Below are 20131 nucleotides of genomic sequence, written 5' to 3'. Positions count from 1 at the left end.
AAACCATAAATGAATGTAACCTCAACAATGGGAAGGTCCCTTTCCCAATTTGCATTTATAGTCATTGACAACCCACAAACTAGATAAATTCTAGAAAGAGACACAGTGAGTGGTAAATTTTTTTTTTAAGGAACTAATTGCTGGGTCAAAAACATGAAGCATGGTTGCTGAAATAACACCAGAAGTACCGATTTAGTAGCAGGCTGCCCACCTGCTGTCAGAATGCTGTATCCCAGCCAAGCTTCCCTGGGATGATGACTTCTTCCTTCCCTTAGGCCCAGTGCAAAGAGCTCCCTTGGGAGTTAAGATTCTTCTGTAACTCTAGTCTGTCACTCTCATCCATCACTGTCAAGCAGTTCAGATGATTCTATTCTAAAAGCAGGGTTGGTCACAGAGGTTCAGCTATGTGAAAGGAAGAAAGGAGCAAGAATCTTGTGCAATGGCTGCCTGGCGAGAGAAGCGTTGTGCCAAAATAGAATTCACATTGCCGAAGACACGCGGCTTAAACACAGAAAGCCTTCTGTGAGTCATGTGGCAAGTGTAAAAAAAATAACAAGCTAAGAAATTAATTTCTTCCATATATTACACTAGAACCAGAGGGAAGGGAAGGGGGGGGGACACTGCTTTGAAATGAAAACATAGATTTTTTTTTCCCAGAAACAAGGCCAATACCAGCGTGGGGGTGGGGTGGGGGAGATGTTGCCTTTCCATTAACATTTCAGCTATGACAATGAATCATAGAGCCTAAAGACAACATTTAGAGCTGGAAGAGAAAACATTATGTCCACCCCTTATTTTTCAAACAAGGAAACTGAGGCCTAGAGAAGTTTAAGTAATTTACCTAGGGTTACTTACTAATAGGTATCTGAAGCAGTATTTAAACCCAGATCTTCCTGACTCCTGACATGATTCATTATGCTATCTTACCTCTCACTCAATAAAGTATATTATTGAATGTGATAATGTTTAAGGCATTAGAAAAGAAGCATAAAAATAGGGGTCTTGCCCTCAAGAAGATTGTAGTCTTACTGACATATGAGAAACAATGAGACTAGAACAAGGTAATAAGACATGTAGCCCAAGACCTAAATTATGTTGTCTGGATTGGTTGGGAGGAAGGAAGGAAGAGGGAAGGAGGAAAGAAGGAAAGAAGGAAAGAAAGAAAGAAAGAAAGAAAGAAAGAAAGAAAGAAAGAAAGAAAGAAAGAAAGAAAGAAAGAAAGAAAGAAAGAAAGAAAGAAAGAAAGAAAGAAAGAAAGAAAGAAAGAAAGAAAGAAAGAAGAAAGAGAGAAAGAAAGAAAGAAAGAGAGAGAGAGAGAGAAAGAGAGAGAGAGAGAGAAAGAAAGAAAGAAAGAAAGAAAGAAAGAAAGAAAGAAAGAAAGAAAGAAAGAAAGAAAGAAAGAAAGAAAGAAAGAAAGAAAGAAAGAAAGAAAGAAAGAAAGAAAGAAAGAAAGAAAGAAAGAAAGAAAGAAAGAAAGAAAGAAAGAAAGAAAGAAAGAAAGAAAGAAAAGAAAATCATTGTGAGCAGAGACTCAGGGTCCTCTTTATGAAGGTGAGAGGATTTGAACCAGGTCTCAAAGGGCATCAGACTGCAAGATATCACATTTATCAATCAACAAAGCAATATTAAACCCGGCATTACCACTATTTGGTCTGTTGTCCACGGTTAGCGGGGGGAAAAGAAAAGAACCTACATGCTCTAAAATATTTACAGCAGCCTTCTTTGTGGGAGCAAAATAACTGGAAATTAAGGGGATGCCCATCAATTGGGGAAAGGCTAAATAAGCTGTGCCATATGATTGTGATGGAATATTATTGCCCTGAAAGAAATGACAGACTAAATTTTTTTAAATATGGAAAAATCTACCTGAAATTGTGAAGAGTAAAACAAGAACATTATATGCAGCAACAGAAACATTGAATGAAGACTAACTTAGAAAGGTCCACCTCTAGAGAAAGAAATTATAAAGAGGAAAGAAAGAGGGAGATATTTGGAAATTTGAATGTAATAAGCAAACAAATATTTTTTTAAAACCCAACTAATTAATTGAGTACCTATTAAGCACTACTTGCTTAGAATAAACCATTCCAATATCTTTGCCAAGAAAACCTCATAAGGGGTCATGAAGATTTGGAAACAACTGACTGAACAGCAACAATAAAATATAGAAGCAGAAGATAAGTCCTTGTCCTTAAGACATTTGGAATTTAGCTAGGCAAGACAGTTTGATCAAGTGTCAAATGAAATATGCACTAAAAGCGCTGAGTTCATATCTCTTATGAGATTCCCTTCAAAGAACTGGGGGCAGTTAGCCCAGAACAGAAAAGATACAGTGAAGGCAACTCTCTTTAGGTGTGTTAAGGACTGCCATATAGAAGAGGTCAGCTTGTTGCGCTTGGCTTCAGAATGCAGAACTAGTTAGATGTTGCCAAGAGGAAAATATCTCCTTGATATGGGGGAGGGAGGAAGAGAAACTTCCTAATAATTAGAGTTATCCCCAAGTGGGACTGGCTGCTTCGAAGGTGATGAATTTCCCTTCCCTTAAGGTCTTTAAGCAAAAACCTGGGCAGTTGTAGGAATCATTCTTTTTTTAGATATGTTAGACCAAATGATCCCCAAGATCCCTTCTAATACTAAAATTCTGATAGAGATATAGGAAAGTTTCTTGTAGGTGGAAAATTTGAGATAAGTAGGATTGGGATGAGGAGAATGGAAAGCATACTAAAGCACAGAAGGACTTCTAGTATTTTCTGGTTCTGGTATTCTGGTATTTTCTAGAAATATTGAGGAGCTGAGTCTAAGAGCAGTTAAACGGTACAGTAAATAGAGCACTAGGTGTGGAATCAGAAAGATTTCATCTTCCTGACTTCAAATCTGGCACCTCAGACACTTACTGACTGTATGATCCTGGGTCATTCACTTAATTCTCTTTGCCTCCATTTCCTCATCTGTAAAATGAACTGGAGAAGCAAATGTAAAATCACTCTAGTATAGTGACCAAGAAAATCCCAAATGGAATCACAAAGAGTGGGAAATGACTGACCAACTAGTCTAGAACTTCATATTCAAGGGTAGAAAAAAGTAATAAATAAGATCACACAATCAGAATAGGATCAAAAGTCTTGTAAACCAAAGTTAAAATTTGCATTCAGAGCCCTTCCACTAACAAAACAGATTACTCTTTTTAACCAATTGGCACTGGGATTTTAGGAAATTATTTTGGAGATTGTTGTTTCTCTAAATTGGATAATCACTTAAGGAAGCAACCTCCAAACTAATTTCCTAAAATCCCGGGGCCAATTGATTCCAAAGAGTACTTGTTTTGGAACCAAAGGATATGGGTTCATCTTTAACTGTGTTTCTTATTACTTGTGGAGACTTAGGTCCCTTCACCTGAGCCTTAACTGCTTCCTCCTCTATAAATCAAGGAGGTTGGAATTGATGATCTATGAGGTTCCTTCCAATTCCAAGTTTATGAATATAGTTTTCACTTACATAGATCTTTCATCCAAGACCCTAATAAGGTATTTGTCAGTCTTTACTCTTTAGGGAAATGCCCATCTGCCTTCCAAGTTTCATCTTCTCACCTTAATACAAATAATTATTTGCTGTTTACCAGACTATAAAATGGGCACAAAAATAATAAATAGGACAGTGTTTAGAATCCCAAAAGGCTGAAACTCAATCTTCTGCTTTCACTGCCAGATTACATTTCTGTCCTCTGGAGCCATATCCTAATTTTAACACAATCAAGTTTGGAAATGGAAGCCAATGTAGTATAGTGCAAAGAACTTTGGAGGTGAAATTCAAAGATTTATGGGTTTGAAGTTATTCTCAGATATTTACTAGTCCTCATCTCAAGGTGATGAGAGAAGACTAAATCATAATATAATTGTACTCTCGTCCCTAGTGCCTAGTATAATCTTACAGAGCAGGTATTCAGTAAATATATATTGGGCAGCCATGTGGTACAGGGAATGGTACAGGCCAGGCCTGGAAACTCATCTTCCAGAGTTCAAATCTGATCTCAGACACTTATTAGCTGTATGGCCCTGGACAAGTCACTTAACCCTGTTTGCCTAAGTTTCCTCATCTATAAAATAAGCTGGAAGAGGAAATGGAAAACCACTCTAATATCACTGCCAAGAAAACCTCATGGGGGTTCGTGAAGAGTTGGGCACTAATGAAACCACTAAATTGAAAAACTCATGTTAAATAAATAAGTGAATCAGAGAAAAGTAATATTTTAAAATTATTCTGATGATAACAATGTCTTGTAATTGAAATCTCTTCATTTACCTTGAACAGAAAGGATGCATATGTTTGGGAGATGTAACTATTGGTCAGATACCATCTTGTTTAAGACAATCTAGCAACTATGACTCATGTGTACATGGAATACTTTAGACAGAAAGAATCCCCCAAAGAGATGACAGAAATCCTGATTCTGAAAAATTCCTAGCTAGGTGACTTTGATCAAGTCCCTAAACACTTCTGAGTCTCAGTGATCTCACCAGTAAAATGGTACAGGTGGACCAGATGAAGGCCAAGGCTTCTGGCAGCTCTCCCCATGTGGTCAACTCAACCTGCTGACCTATCCTGAACAGACCCTCTGTTCAAGAATTTGTTACGTTATTGTTGTAGCCACTAGGTGGCAGAACTCCAGTACACGCAACTGTTACACAAAGGCGACTTTTATTTGAGTAAACAGGGTCCTTTCAAAAAAGTACCAAATTGTATCCCCTATCGCAGAAATGTAACAAAGCCCTGGCTATGCAAAGCAATGCTTAGGAAAGCAAGTGCCAAAGCATGAGTCAGAATGGCTCATCTTCTTAGACCTTGACCTAGACTCAACTCCCCACAGCAATTTACCCAACTATCTTGCCTATTCTTGGTTTGCCCATGCAGAATTAATTCTGCAGTTACTGACCTGGGTTGACAACTGGCTCCATAGGTAGGACCTATTTTCCTCAATCTGTTGGATTTCTGGCCCTCTGCTAAACCTATTCAGTAAAGTAAAATCACAGCCACCTCATTATAATATTTGAAGATTATACGTGCTTGTGGAATTGGACTGAAATCTAGAGGATGGGACCAGTAGTGCAAGTCCTGCGTTAGGAGCTTATAATCTAATAGCTACTCTAGGATCATAGATTTGAAACCAGCAGGGATTATCTTGTCTAAATCCTTTTTTTTTTTTTACAGTGAGGAAACTGAGTCCCAGAAATGTTAAATAATTTGCTAAGAAGACACAGGGTCCTCTTACTCCAAATTCAGCAGTCTTTCCTTTCCTTTTTCTTTCCTTTTCTTTTCTCTTTTCTTTTCTTTCCTTTCCTTTTCTTTTCTTAACTCCCTTACCTTCTATCTTTAAATTGATACTAAGCATAGTTTCCAAGGCAGAAGAGTGGTAAGAGTTAAGCAATTGGAGTTAAGTGGCTTGCACAGCTAGAAAGTGTCTGAGGTCAAATTTTAATCCAGGACCTCTGGTATCTTAGCTTGGCTCTCAATTCACAGAGCCACTTAGTTTCCTTTGCTTCAACATTCTTTCCTTCATTCCTTCTTTATTTCCTTCTTTCCTTTCTTTCTTTCTTTCTTCCTTCCTTCTTTATTACTCTTTCCTTCTTCCTTTTTTACTTTCTCTTTCTTTCCTTTCTTCTTTCCTTCTTTCTTTACTTCCTTCTTTGCACCTTTCTTTTTTCTTTTTATTTCTTTGTTTCTTTCTCTTTCTTTCTTTTCTTCTCTTTCTTTCTTCCTTTCTCTTTTTCTTTCTTTTTTTCATCTTTACCTTTCACCTTAGAATAAATGCTATGTATTGGTTCCAAGACAGAAAAGCAGTAAAAGCTAAACAATTGGAGTTAAATGACCTACCCAGGGTCACACAGCTAGGATGTATCTGAGACCATATTTGAAGCCAGGTTCTTCCATTTCTAGGCTTGGGTCTTTGTTCCCTGAGCCACCTAGCTACCACAATTCAGCACTCTTTCAAGGTTGATACCATTATTTACAAAGCATTAAATGTGAGTAAAACAGACTAACTACAAAATAGCACTCAATTATTTACCTCGAGCAAATTTCACTCAGTGCTCCCTTTTTAACCCTGTTTTTAAGTATTAGCACCAAAAAAGTAATACTTTATCATCATCATTTTTAAACCCTTACCTTCCACCTTAAAATTAATGCTGTGTTTTGGTTTTAAAGCAGAAGAATAGTAAGGGCTAGACAATGGAGTTTAAATGACTTGCCCAGGGTCACAGAGTATCACCACCATTTTATTTTATTTTGTTTTTAATTTTATTTAATCAATTCATTTAGAGCATTTTGCCAGGATTACAAAAATCATATTCTTTCCTCCCCTCCCATATCCGATGCACAATTCCACTGGGCTTTACATGTGTCTTTGGTCAAGATCTATTCCCATACTATTGATACGTGCACTAGGGTGATCATTTAGGGTTTATAACCCCAATCATATCCCCATTGACTCATGTGATCAAGCAGTTGTTTTTCTTCTGTGTTTCTGCTCCCACAGTTCTTTCTCTGGATGTGGATAGTGTTCTTTCTCATAGGTCTCTCAAAATTGTCCTGAATCATTACATTGCTGCTAGTAGAGAAGTCTGTTACATTTGACTGTGCCACAGTGTATTGGTCTCTGTGTACAATGTTCTCCTGGTTCTACTCCTCTCACTCTGCATGACTTTCTGGAGGTTGTTCCAGTCTCCATGGAATTCCTCCACTTTATTATTCCTTTTAGCACAATAGTATTCCATCACCAACATATACCACAATTTGTTCAGTCATTCCTCAATTGAAGGGCATCCCCTCATTTTCCATTTTTTTTTGCCCCCACAAAGAGTGCAGCTATGAATATTCTTGTATAAGTCTTTTTCCTTATTATTTCTTTGGAACACAATCATTTTAAACTGACCCTCCAGAATTGATTTATGCTACTGACAACCTGGTCACAGTTTTTGTACCTAGCAGAGGAAGAGAGGGCATATAGTCTATCTCCTCTGGTGCTTCCTCTTCCTTTGGCAAGATACATGGACCTTAGATTTTAAAAAATGATAACAACATTAAGTATCCTATCCTGAAGCCAAAAGGAAATCAAGACAAACACTAGACACAAAGCCAAGGGGGCAGCTGAAATAAAAGGTCACACTTAAATTAAGATCCCTATGTCATTATTTCATTCACAAGTTGTTGTAGAGAGACCTTTGACAGAATGTAGGCTTCTTGAAGACAGGAACCAGGTTTGCTGGTTTGGTTTTTTATTTGGGGTACAAATCTTTATTTGTATCCTTATTGTTTTGCATTGTACCTAGAAGATGGTAAATGCTTAATAAATGCTTATCAAGATGAGAGATCCTGGATTCAAATATGATCTCAGATACTTCCTAACTGTGTGACCCTGGACAAGTCATTTAATCCCCATTGCCTAGTCCTTATCACTCTTTTGCCTTGGAACCAATCCATAGTATTGAGTCTAAGAGAGAAGGTGAGGGGTTTTTTAATTAATTAATTAAAAATGCTTGTTAGCTGTGATCAGTTAATTGATTTTCCCCCTCAAATAACCTACAATTGTCTCTGACCTTATATCACCACTAAGTCATCTATGAGGGAACTAATCCCAAAGAGATGAAGTGACTTTTTCAAAATCACACACCAGGAAATGGCACACATCACAGGGATCCTTTCTCTGGAGCTGGAAGGAATCTTGAAGGTCATCTGGTCCTACATTCTCATTTCACAGATAAGGAAAAGAGTGACCCCGAGAGAGATGGCTCCAAGTACTATGTTCTCCTGGCTCCTGGACAAATGCTTGATCATTCTCAATAGAATGAGGGGCTTAAAGAAGTGTCAAGCAATTCAAGTTATCTTGACAGATTTCAATTTTTAATTCATATCACACATACCCCAAAAGAATAAAATAGAGGAGACATCATAAATAATAATAAAATAGAGAATGGTGAAGAGGTCGACATCAAACCCTAACATTTTTATTTCATCCCTTGGACTTACAGATGGTACAAGCATTGGGTGAGATTAGCTAAATGCAACCTTGAGGGCTCAAGTCCAATGCATCCAAACACCTGAGAGGAGATCCAGGATGGATGCTGCTCAGTTCTTACAGTGGTATGAGCTAAACTATCTTGCTTATAATCCCTGGTAAGTCTAGGGACATGAGTATTCCAGCTGGTGAGAATAATACCAGGGGTGTGGAGTTGGAAGAGGAGTAACTCAGTTATAGTGACATAGCAAGTCATTCAGCCCTGACAGGATTAGGATTCAGGACTTCCTGGTTCTCAGCGCCTGATGAGATCACAAAGTCTTCTGTTTGGGACAAAGGCTGCAGAACTCCCCAGGGACAGGACCTCCATCTAAAATGAGTGACATGGATCCAGTCATACCATTGCTGGGCTTGTACCCCAAAGAGATAATAAGGATAAAGACTTGTACAAGAATATTCATAGCTGTGCTCTTTGTGGTGGCAAAAAAAAATTGGAAAATGAGGGGATGCCCTCCAATTGGGGAATAGCTGAAGAAATTGTAGTACATGTTGGTGATGGAATACTATTGTGCTCAAAGGAATAATAAAGTGGAAGAATTCCAAGGGAACTGGAATGACCTCCAGGAAGTGATGCAGAGTGAGAGGAGCAGAACCAGGAAAACACTGTACACAGAGACTGATACACTGTGGCACAATGGAATGTAATGGACTTCTCCATTAGTGGCAATGCAGTGATCCTGAACAACTCAGAGGGATTTATAAGAAAGAACACTATCCACATTCAGAGGAAGAACTGTGGGAGTAGAAACACAGAAGAAAAACAACTGCTTGATCACATGAGTCAATGGGGATATGATTGAGGATGTAGACTCTAAATGATCAACCTAGTGAAAATATCAGTAATATGGAAATAGGTCTTGATCAGTGACACATGTAAAACCCAGTGGAATTGTGTGACAACTACAGGAGGGGGATGGGGGAAGGAGAGGGAAAGAACATGATTCATGTAACTCTGGAAAAATATTCTAAATTAATTAATTAAATAAAGTTTTCCAAATTAAAAAAAAATAAGTTAAGTTAAATGAGTGGTATGTCAGTATGGTACAATGGAAAGAGAATTTATATGTGGAATCATTGAACCTAGGGTTCAGATCTTAACTCTGCTCTTATTACCTGTGTGACCCTTGGGTGGCTCACTTTTGGCCATTGTTTCCTAGCTATAAAATAAAAAGGTTTCATGAAATGGTCTCCAATCTTTAATTGAATCCATTCTTTAATTCTTTCTTAATTTTTTAATTTAATCCCTTCAGTCTTTAAATCTTCAAGCTGATTAATTTTCCTTTCTTTTGGGGGGAGAAGAGAGAATGTGAAATTCTTTGGAAAGCTAAAAAAAATGCAATGAACTTGCTACTGGCCACCTAGGTCACCCTGGACAGGTCATTTCACATTTCTAGACCTGTTACATGAAAGGTTCACAAAAGATGGAGTCTGAGGTCCATTCTCTCTTGTGAATTCTGAGTTTCATGGACTGACTTCCTGGCAGTTTCTCCCCCATCGGTCAAAGGTAGGATTGGTTCCCTAGAGATTCCTACCTGACAGAGGTGACCTCAAAAAATTCCCTCAGTGCCCCTTGGAAAACAGGAGGCTAAGGCCCCACGATTGAACTCCAGTACTCGCCTAACTACCCCCACTCATACACACTCCCTAAAGGGCGAGATCAGTCCTGCCAAAGCGATTTTCAAACTAAACAAACAAATACATTTTAACTTCTAATCCCCTGGAAAAAGAGTGAAAGAGGAGTCGAGGCCTCAGACGCCTATCAGGCCTAGGAAAAAGGCCAAGGGCCTTCCCAGCAAATGGGCTCCGGAGGTATCAGATCAGACCTGGAAAAGAAGCCAGGACCTCAGGGGCCTCACCATCTCTTACATAAAGTCCTTTGAGATCTTCCTGGAGCAAACAGGGTTTCATCTTCCAAAGGTACCTCCAGTAGCAAACAGCCTTCTGGTTTTATTTGCCCTTCCCTGGGAGAATGGAAGGCCAAACCTGCCAGGGGTCTGAACCTGCCGTGTGCTGTTCCTGCTTGTCCACAGGCCTGCCAGGCTCAACCCTCCAAACTTCCTCTTTCCCCCCCTCAAAAACAGAGATAGCCAAGGATAGTAAAAACCCGGATTATACCTTAATATACAATAACCTCTCCAAGCCACAGATCATAAACCTTTGGCATCAGCTGACCTCAAGGGCTCAGAAACCTACGTTTCTCAGCATTGCTTAAGCTTGTGTTTTTTTCCCCTCGTCTCTCCACTAACTTTTAAGAAACTGGCCCAGGGAGCAGACTGAATTGGAGACTTTTCAAAATTTTAAAAAAAAAAAAAATTGGCTTTTACATCAAGCAGCCTCTTTTTGAATTAAGAGATTTTTTTTTCTTTGCTGGGTCAGACTGTGTATGTTGGATTCCAGAAGCTGGGATCCCATTTCACTCTGAAACCATGACCCCTCTCCTGGAGGCAAAGCAAGAATTGGTTCTATTTGAACCCCTTGGACCTAGTGGAGCTTTATTTATCTGTATTTTAAATATTCCCTTTCTTTGTTGTAGCTTGATAGTACAGGAGATGTTATGAGTGTCTGCTGAAGTGGAAAGGATTCTACTTTGGGAACTATCTAGGGGCCCAAAGCAGTGGTTTTGCCTATTTTGCCTTGTTCTAAATTTTAGTGATAAAAAAATATGGAAGCAAAATCTTCACTTGCAGCAAGAAAACAAATGTTGTTTACTTTCTCCAGAAATCAGCTGTTAGAAGACCTCGGAGTGAAGGATTTCAGGGTCCCTTCCAGATGGCCCATTTTCCAGTTTGGAGAAGCTGCATGGCCATGGCATGGCAGGTTGAGAATTGACCTTGGAGTCAAGAAGGCTTGCTTCTAAGACCACTAGCTTTGAGGAAGTGATCGAGTCATTTAAAACCTTCCAATGACCCCAGTTCATAAATGACTGAGACAAATGGCCAGGGTACATTAGGGCGAGGGGTTTCCACACTGGGAATTTCCTCCAGAAATGAAATCCTAAGTCTAACCCACCCCCTCAACAAAAAGATGCAGACACAGTGCCTACTGAATGGTACGGGAATGGAGAAGAAAGTATAAACATTTCTCCTGCCCTCATTGGGTTCACTAGAATTGTATTTGGGACCCTTGGAATCACTGAACAATGCAAAAAAGACGAACTGTATGGCTAATTGCTTCCATTGACTTGCCTCGAATTTAACTCATCTGGCCTGCCAAATGAGAACTGGGAACAGGCTATGGCAAAATCATGTAGAAATTGGGGCCAATAACTCTGTGACCAGAGGCTAAATTCAAGGGTGGGGACTAGCCCCAAGTCTGAGATTTTTAAAGCTTTTGACTTTTTGGGAAGCATTTCCAAACTACTTGTTTTTCGAGAAGCTGCTGTTTTGCTCAATCAGAGCGCCTCCTGGAAAAGTCATAGGATCATAGTTTCAGAAATGGAAAATACCTCAAGAAACTGTTTAGTCCAGTTCCCTCATTTAACAGATAAGGAAACTGAGGCCCAGGGAGGTTTAGTTATTTACCTAAAGTTATACAAGTTATAAATGCCATAGATGGGATTAGAATCTAGGTCCTCATACTCCAGAACCAGTTCTGTCTCTCATTCTGATTTATAAAAATTCAAATATATTTTAGTAGTAAAGTGGTAAATATATATATATATATATATATAAATATATATATATATATATATAAAGTCCTTACCTTCTGTCTTAGAATCAATACTTTCTATTGGTTCCAAGGCAGAAGAGCAGTAAGGGCTAGGCAATGGGGATGAAGTGATTTGCCCAGGGTCACACAGCTAGGAGGTGTCTGAGTTCAAATTTGAACCCAGGACCTCTTATCTCTAGACCTGACTCTCGACCTACTGAGCTACCCAGCTGCTCCTGTTTATTTTTTTTTTAAGAAAAGCTTTGATTAATCATAGGAATAATTTACAGTGAGCTTTTCAACTAAAATATATTTACAAGGGGGCAGCTAGGTTGAGCTCAGTAGGTTGAGAGTCAGGTCTAGAGATAAGAGGTCCTGGGTTCAAATTTGAACTCAGACACCTCCTAGCTGTGTGACCCTGGGCAAATCACTTCATCCCCATTGCCTAGCCCTTACTGCTCTTCTGCCTTGGAACCAATAGAAAGTATTGATTCTAAGACAGAAGGTAAGGGTAATAAACAAACAGATAGATAGATAGATAGATAGATAGATAGATAGATAGATAGATAGATAGATAGATAGATAGATAGATAGAAAGATAGATAGATAGATAGATAGATAGATAGATAGATAGATAGATAGATAGATAGATAGACAGACAGACAGACAAGCAACAAGATGTTAGTAGAGGTAACACAGGATTAGATATCAGGAGGTCTTCAATCTTTTTTTTTCCTAAAGCCCTTACCTTCTGTCTTAGTATCATTTCTAAAACAAAAGAGAGGCAGGGGCTAGGCAATTGGAGTTAAGTGACTTGCCCAGGGTCACACATCTAAGAAGTATTTGAGGCCAAATCTGAACCCAAGATCTCCCAATTCCAGGCCCGACACTCTGTCCACTGTGCTATCTAACCCTACTTTCTCTTCCTAGCTAGATTTCTGAGTAGTAACTCTATGACCTTGGATAATTCACTTCTCTCCCAGCCTAAGTTTTCCTCATCTATACATTGAGAGGAGGGGGAAATTTGGTTAGACAATTTCCAAATTCTTTACCAACACACCATGATTCTCAGAGCATCTGACCCTTGGAAATATGAAGCTTAGTAATATGAACATGAAATCCTCATTTATCCACCTCACCATGAATTTTCAGTATGGATTCATTGAATTTGGTACACATCTGTGTGGAAAATCAAGGTGAATGAAGACATAGAAATGGAGGCTTTAGATGTGGGGCATGCTAGTCTAACTGAGCCTGCCAAGTGCCAACTGAATCAGCTATATCTGCCCAGTGGAAACAAACAGGGTTTCCTCAAAGTTTAGTTTTGAACAAAGGAAGGAGTCCACACTCAGGGATATCCATCAGGAATATGTGTACTTTACCAGTCAGTCAGATAACAAACAATCATGGAACACTTACTATAGCCCCAGTGCCGTGCCAATACAAAGAAAGGCAGAAATACAGGAATCAGTTCAGGTGATCTCAAAAACACTGACATTGGCCAGTCTGATGTCTATTTTGTTCCATAGCTAGCAAGAATAGTAGACCTCTAAGCTGGCTAGCTGGTGGATATAATTTTCAGTGAAGTCACTATTGCTAGAAATTTTTTCACCTGGGACAAAAAGAATTAGGATGGGGAGGAGGGAATTCTTCAGAAGATTGTCTAACCAAGTACTGTTTCGCTGGGAAAGGAGTGATCCATTCCCTCAGAGTCTCACCCTTGCTTTTGTGAGTGGAAGGACACCAGAATGAGAGGACCCTGGGACATGAAGAGAAAAAGATGGTGGTATGATGGTGATTGTCTCAGAGAAGAAACATACCCCTCCTCTCCTCATGTAGTCTCTCTAAGGCACAACTCTATTGCTCTACACAATTGATTTTTCTTTATTAATCATCTACCATGTGCCAAGCACAGGGATAGCCACTGGGGATGCAAATATATCTGAGGATTTTTAATTTGTTCACTTTCTAGTTTTTTAATTTGCATGTCCAATTCCTTGACCTTAGTCCTCCCTAACTTGTTAATATATGAACCCAAGGATATGAATTTCTCCCTGAGTACAGCTTTGGCTGGGGTTGCAAATACAAAGAAGGAAAGAATCCCTACTTCCCTACTCTCAAGAAGTTACATTCTAAATTGTCTATTTTTCTAGGGTCGATTTAATTAAAACTAGGTGATATGATTCCTAAGTCCATTTAACACATAAAATATAATCCATCATGATAAGCTAAAGCAAACAAGAGAAGGCACCACTGTTAATTTCTCCTTGTGGCAGAGCTCCCATTCTTCCTCAGGATGCCTCCTTTGCCCTTTGTGATAGGTAGAACTGTCTTCATACAGAACCAGCTTTACAATTCAATATTACAGTTCTGTCTGGCATGAAGTCATCCAGAATTCTTTGGCCTTTGATGCCTATCTCAGTGAATCTGCCAACCAAGACCAGGTCGACAAGCCTGGAACAGAATGTACTTGTTTTTTGAACAGTTTCTGAGAGATCAAGTCAGCAAAGTTATACTTCTCAACTATTAGCCCTACAAAGTAAAGGTTATTACAGAGTAGGGGCAGTGAGATGGCTCAGTGGATTGAGACCCAGACCTAGAGTTGGGAGGTCCTAGATTCAAATCTGACCTCAGACACTTCCTAGCTGTGTGATCCTGGGCAAGTCATTTATCCTCAATTGCCTAGCCCTTACCACTCCTCTGCCTTGGAACCAATATTCATTCTAACCCAAAAGGTAAGGGTTTAAAAGAAAAAAATATTACAGAGGGTTCTATTTATAGACAGGCATTATAGAATGCTCTCAATGGGAGCAAGTTCTGGTAGTTGTGTTACAAGCAACAAGTAGTCGGAGCATTTGGTGATAAATCAATCAAATTACAAAATTAGAGCTTCTCCCACTTCAGACAGGGTAGATATTAGTGATGGAAGCATATAGTAAATGCTTAAAAAATATTTGACTGACTGAAGCACAAGAAATTGGACAATTCCAGGAAGGGGCAGGGACTATGACTTGGAGGTGGCAAATTAATGAAAAGAGAAAGACAATCAAAAGTAGGTATTATCAAAGAACACAGGAACCTGTCCTGGCTACCCACTCTGGACTACCACACTAAAGGAGAGATGTTTGGGTAAAGCGAGCCTCACCCATCCCTCAGGCTCCTTAGGACAGAGAAGGTGTACATGCTGAAACAGTTCGACTCTCCCATCTTACCTCAACCCTAAAGCCATGCCTCATGGGAGCCTCCAGAGAAGGTGACTTTTATGGTTCTACCATCTAGCCAAATGATGACCTCATAGCTCAGATGAAGATTTACACCCACAATTTATGCAGAGCAACATTGAAGAAATTCAAAAGGTTCTGGGTCTCTCTTTTTTGGTATATGTCAACTTAGGCTGTAATTCTCAGTCCCACCTCCTATGCTGGAAGAAATAGAGTGTTTAAACTTAAATCCTGTAAGATTTTGCCCTATTTAAAGCCTTTGGAAAGATGACTTTCCTTTGGTGGCCAATTTAACTAGGCAAAATCATAGGAAGAAAAGAGAAGAATAAGATATTTTAGTGAGAGAAAGATTAAGGAGTGAAGAAGATTAAGAAGTGAAGGAGTAGAGAAAAGGAGAGTCATTCCTATCCAAACAATGACAAAAATAGAATTGAATATAATAAACACATATAGAGCATACTCTGGGAAATCTGCATCTATACCTTTCTAGTTTCCTACTCCTGTATTTAAGTACCCTATTCCTGTATAAGCATTCAAGGTAACAAATGCATATTGACTCTAGTGAATTTGTTTAGTCAATGTTTCCAGTCTTGTCCATCTGGACTCTGTTTTTGGAGTTTACTATAATTAATTTGTTTTTGTTTTTTTAAACAAATCTTTACCTTTCCTCTACTAAGATTGGTTCTAAGGCAGAAGAGTGGGCAGGGCTAAGCAATGGAGCTCAAGTGACTTGCCCAGAGTCACACAGCTAGGAAGTGTCTGAGTCTAGATTTGAACCCAAGATCTTCAGTCTCTAGGACTAGGCTCTCAATCACCTAGCCCAATCCCATTAAATTAAGTTTTTATCTATATACAGGATATTCAAGCCAAAAGAAAAAGAAAAAAATCCCAAATCAAAATAAAAATCTCAACAACTATAAATTTTGATGCTGAGGACAAATATTTCTTTTTTACTTTTGGACTAAATTATCCAAATTTCTTTATTGAAAATAGAATTCTGGTTGATAGTTCATTGAATGCATGATCTCGTCTACATGGATGCCTTCTCCATTGACTCAGAGTGCTCCCAACCCATATTTTTTCATTTTTTCTTGTCCTTTCATAAATCTTATATCATCCATGGTGAGGACCTCTCAACTAAGTCAAGTCTGATTTTAGGAGTATATTCAGAAAGGTTTGTTTTCTCTTTGGGCTTATCATGTCCCTAAACAGAGTTTACACTGGAAAATCTCCAAATTTGCAGGTGCCTAAGTTCCCACAAATGTTTTGGACTGGGATCCAAAACTCCTATACAGGCATTCAGAGTAACAAATGCATATGGGATAGAGAACAATCTTTATTTTACCCCATAAAGAAAGGGGGGAGGAAAGGCAGAAGATACAAAAGGACTCAGTGAAGATACAGAAAAACGTAAAACACGTGAATGGTTCCTCTTCAAAGGAAATTTCAGTAAACTTGCTAGCCTTTCCATTGAGTTTTAAGCACTTCCTCCCAGATTTTTGATGCCCTCTGCCTTTAAACTCCTCCCCACCCACCCCAAACTGCAGGTTAATATTTTAAGGCTTTTATTTTTTTTAAACCCTTACCTTCCATCTTAGAATCAATACTGTGTATTTGTTCTAAGGAAGAAAAACAGTAAGGGCTGGGCACTGGGGGCTAAGTGACTTGCCCAGGGTCACACAGCTAGGAAGTGTCTAAGGCCAGATTGGAACCCAAAACCTCTGGTCTCTGGGCCTAACTCTCCATCCACTGAGACACCCAGTTGCCCCCTACTTTGGGGCTTCTTGAAAGCCAAACAGGTCCGTGCCATTGAAATTATCCTGTGAGAATCCCTCCTATAAGATGAGGGGACATGTATGTGATGGTTTGATATTTTGGAGAGACATGTTACTCAGGAACTCCCCTTCTCTTTCAAGAGCCAGGCTCCAAATACTTAAGCTTAGAGGTCCTTACAAGGCAACTCCCAAAACTGGCACTACCCAAGAAATCTCCCTTTTCTGGCCTTCTATGGCTCTTTTACTATCCTGGGGCTTTCCACACAGCCTTCAGTCTATCCTTTCATTATCCCTCTATAAAGGGGGGTAAGGGGGAGACTGGCCGATGAGCCAAGGCATGAGAACAGACAGCATGCTCAACTGGTATAATTCTCTTATAGACTTTGGAGCATGTATAGACATTCTATAACAGGTTCTCTAGTCTTCTAATCATGGGCTAAAAGGAAGACTTTTTGATTGGCTATGGAGCCAGAACTGGGATGCATTCAAAAGGTTCTAGACAGCCAGAAGGAATTTCTTGGCTTTGGTTTTTTATGGTCTAACTAGCATTGGAGGTGGAGGATGAGGTAACTGTGGACTCCAGATAAGGGTCAGGAGCCCTCTGCACTCTGCCAAAGACAGTCTAAGGCTGAGAGCCCAAGCCCCTGCTATTATTTATACTACTGTTGTGTCTGTTTTTCCCTGTTTTAACAAAAGGGATATTACGACTGTAAATCAACCAATTAATCAACATTTATTAAGCTCCTACTGTGTGCTCACATCAGTACCAAGGACTGGTGACATAAAATGAAACAAAAGATAGATCTTACCCTCAGTGAGCTTAGAATCTAAAGGGAGAGACAACCTACAAACAAATATATACAAAGCAAGCTATATACAGGATAACGAAGAACTAATTAATGGAAAGAGGACACTGGAATTAAGGGGGATTGAAGAAGATAGAAGATGGGATTTTAGTCAAGGCTTAAAGAAGGCCAAGGAGGCCCACAGTCAGAAGGGAGAGCATTCCAGGCATGGGGGACAGTCAGAGACAATGCCCAGAGCCCAAGAGATAGTGTCTTATTGATGTCAGTGGATCTAAGAGTATATGTCAGGAAATAAAATGTAAAAAGACCGGCTCAGTTATGAAGGGCTTTGACTGACAATCAGCATTTTGCATTTGCTCCTACAAGAAGCCTCTATAAACTTCTTAGTCAGCATGATAAGGTACCAGAGATGTAAGAACTTGAATCTATGTTGGAATTTTCAGGAAGCCAGATTGTGAAAATAAAAGTATGGAGTGACTTGCTTGAGCCAGCCCTGCAGGAGTGAGGATGCGCATTTATCCAATATCTATGCCAAATTTGGAAAGGAACTTGGAAGAGCCAATGATCTGTGGAAGATGCCTTAAGCTAACAATGGTGGTACGCCTGCTGAGATGAGACCTGTAGATCACTTGGGTTTGGGAGGTCTAAGCTACAGTAGGACGAAAGTCAATCGTCAATCAAGTATTTACGCTAAATGCATCACCAGCATGAACAGCAGCTAGGAGCAGATTTATTATTGGCAAACCAGCCCAGGCTGAGAAAACAAAGTAAATTAAATCTCCTGAGTCAGTCAGTATCTAGTCCAAATCTGTGAGCAGTCATGATACTTCCATCCCAAGCAAGACAAAAAGACTCAGTTTCCCTTAAAAATGCCTTTCGTTTGAGCTGGCTATTCCCAGGAAATGCTATGATATAGGTGGGACTAGGTCCCTAGGTGTTTGGGGGAGTGAGGTCAGAAAATGTTTCTTTTGTTTCTGTATTATCTTCACTGTAAATACTCCTTTGTAAAATTAATTATAAAATGACAAAAAAAGACTTGTAAAAATAATTTGTAAATTTTTTAATTTAAAAAATAATTAATGTTAATTAGTTAAATGATCCTGGGTGCTAATCATTCATGGTTAACAGTGAGAACACCCCAGAATGGGGGCTCAAGCTAATAACATTAGAGAAAGATACTACCATTGCCTATCAGGGGTATCCTAGACCACTGAGAGAGATATAGTCAGTCTACCTCTGAGAATCTGACTTTCTTAAAATTAAATTATTTTTTTTACATGTCAATAGAGTTTTTTTTTTTTAATTTGTACCTTCTGCCTTAGAGTCAATACTGTGTGTTGGTTCCAAGGCAAAAGAATGGTAAGGGCTAGGCAATGGGGGTGAAGTGTCTTGTCCAGGGTCACACAGCCAGAAAGAATCTGAAACAGATTTCCTGAACCCAGGACCTCTGTCCCTAGGTCTGACTTTCAATTCACTTAGCCACCTAACTGCTCCTGTTGATAGAATCTTGCTGACTTGCTAGTACCTGTACATTGGAAGAATGAGGCTAGAGCTTCACTATACCTCACCCTGAATATGTGACCAGGCCAAGTCTTCTTTGAATCATTCATGTCCTTGTTTATGTCTTCTACAATCCCTCCCATGAGCAAGCCAGCCTTGCAGAGTGTGTTTTCCCTCCACCATGTGCTTATAGGGCCATGTTGAATTTTGATTCTTCTGAGACTGCTCTGTCTAAATACTGAGAGGCTAATAATGACGGTGGAGAATATCATATTATAAAGATGGACTTTTGCTTCCACCAGTAGCTCAGATCATTGAAAACACAGCGTTGTCTCCCAAATGGGGTTCTGACAGAGCTCTTCTTCCCATTCAATTCTGGACCCAGTTTTTTGCCCATCTCAAGTGCCTGCCCATGGTATATACCAGTGAAATAACTCAATGAGACGCCTTTCCAAATGTATGCTATAATCAAATCTGGCTAATATATGTTTCCCACTCACTTTGCCAAAAGTCAGGGTAGTGCTATAAAAAAAAAGGATTGAATCTCTTTTGGGGAAGATTAGAATTCAATATTGCCCCCAATACTTACTGAAGTGACTGTGGATAAGTCACTTAATCTCTCTGGCCTCAGTTTCTTCATCTGTAAAATGGAAACAGTGACTATAGTAGTTGCTTTGTTGAATTGCAAGGTTTCAATGAAATAAATTTCTATATTATTATTATTATTATTATCCATTATTATTTTCTGGTATGGATGACTAGCTTGCTTCTTTTTTAATGACCATATGTCTCAATGGGAAGCCTGATGGTATTCCAGTATTTTTCAAAACCCTTACTTACTGTCTTACTAACAGCTCCAAGACAGAAGTGCAATAAGGGCTAGGCAAATAGGGTTAAATGGCTGACTTTCCCTGCTAGGAAGCGTCTGAGGCCAGATTTGAAATAAGAACCTACCATCTTCAGGTCTGGCTCTCTATCCACTGAGCCTCTTAGCTGCTCCCAGGATTTTTTTTAAGCATTTAGCACAGTGCCTGGCACAGAGTAGGTGCTTCCTAAATGCTTATTCCATTCCCTTCCTGTACTTGATACAATAAGTACAATGCTTTCCATGTC

Source organism: Monodelphis domestica, chromosome 7 (genome assembly GCF_027887165.1).
Source record: "Monodelphis domestica isolate mMonDom1 chromosome 7, mMonDom1.pri, whole genome shotgun sequence".
Taxonomy (NCBI): Eukaryota; Metazoa; Chordata; class Mammalia; order Didelphimorphia; family Didelphidae; genus Monodelphis; species Monodelphis domestica.
The sequence above is the reverse complement of the archived record's forward strand: the minus strand, read 5'-3'. Positions refer to the sequence as shown.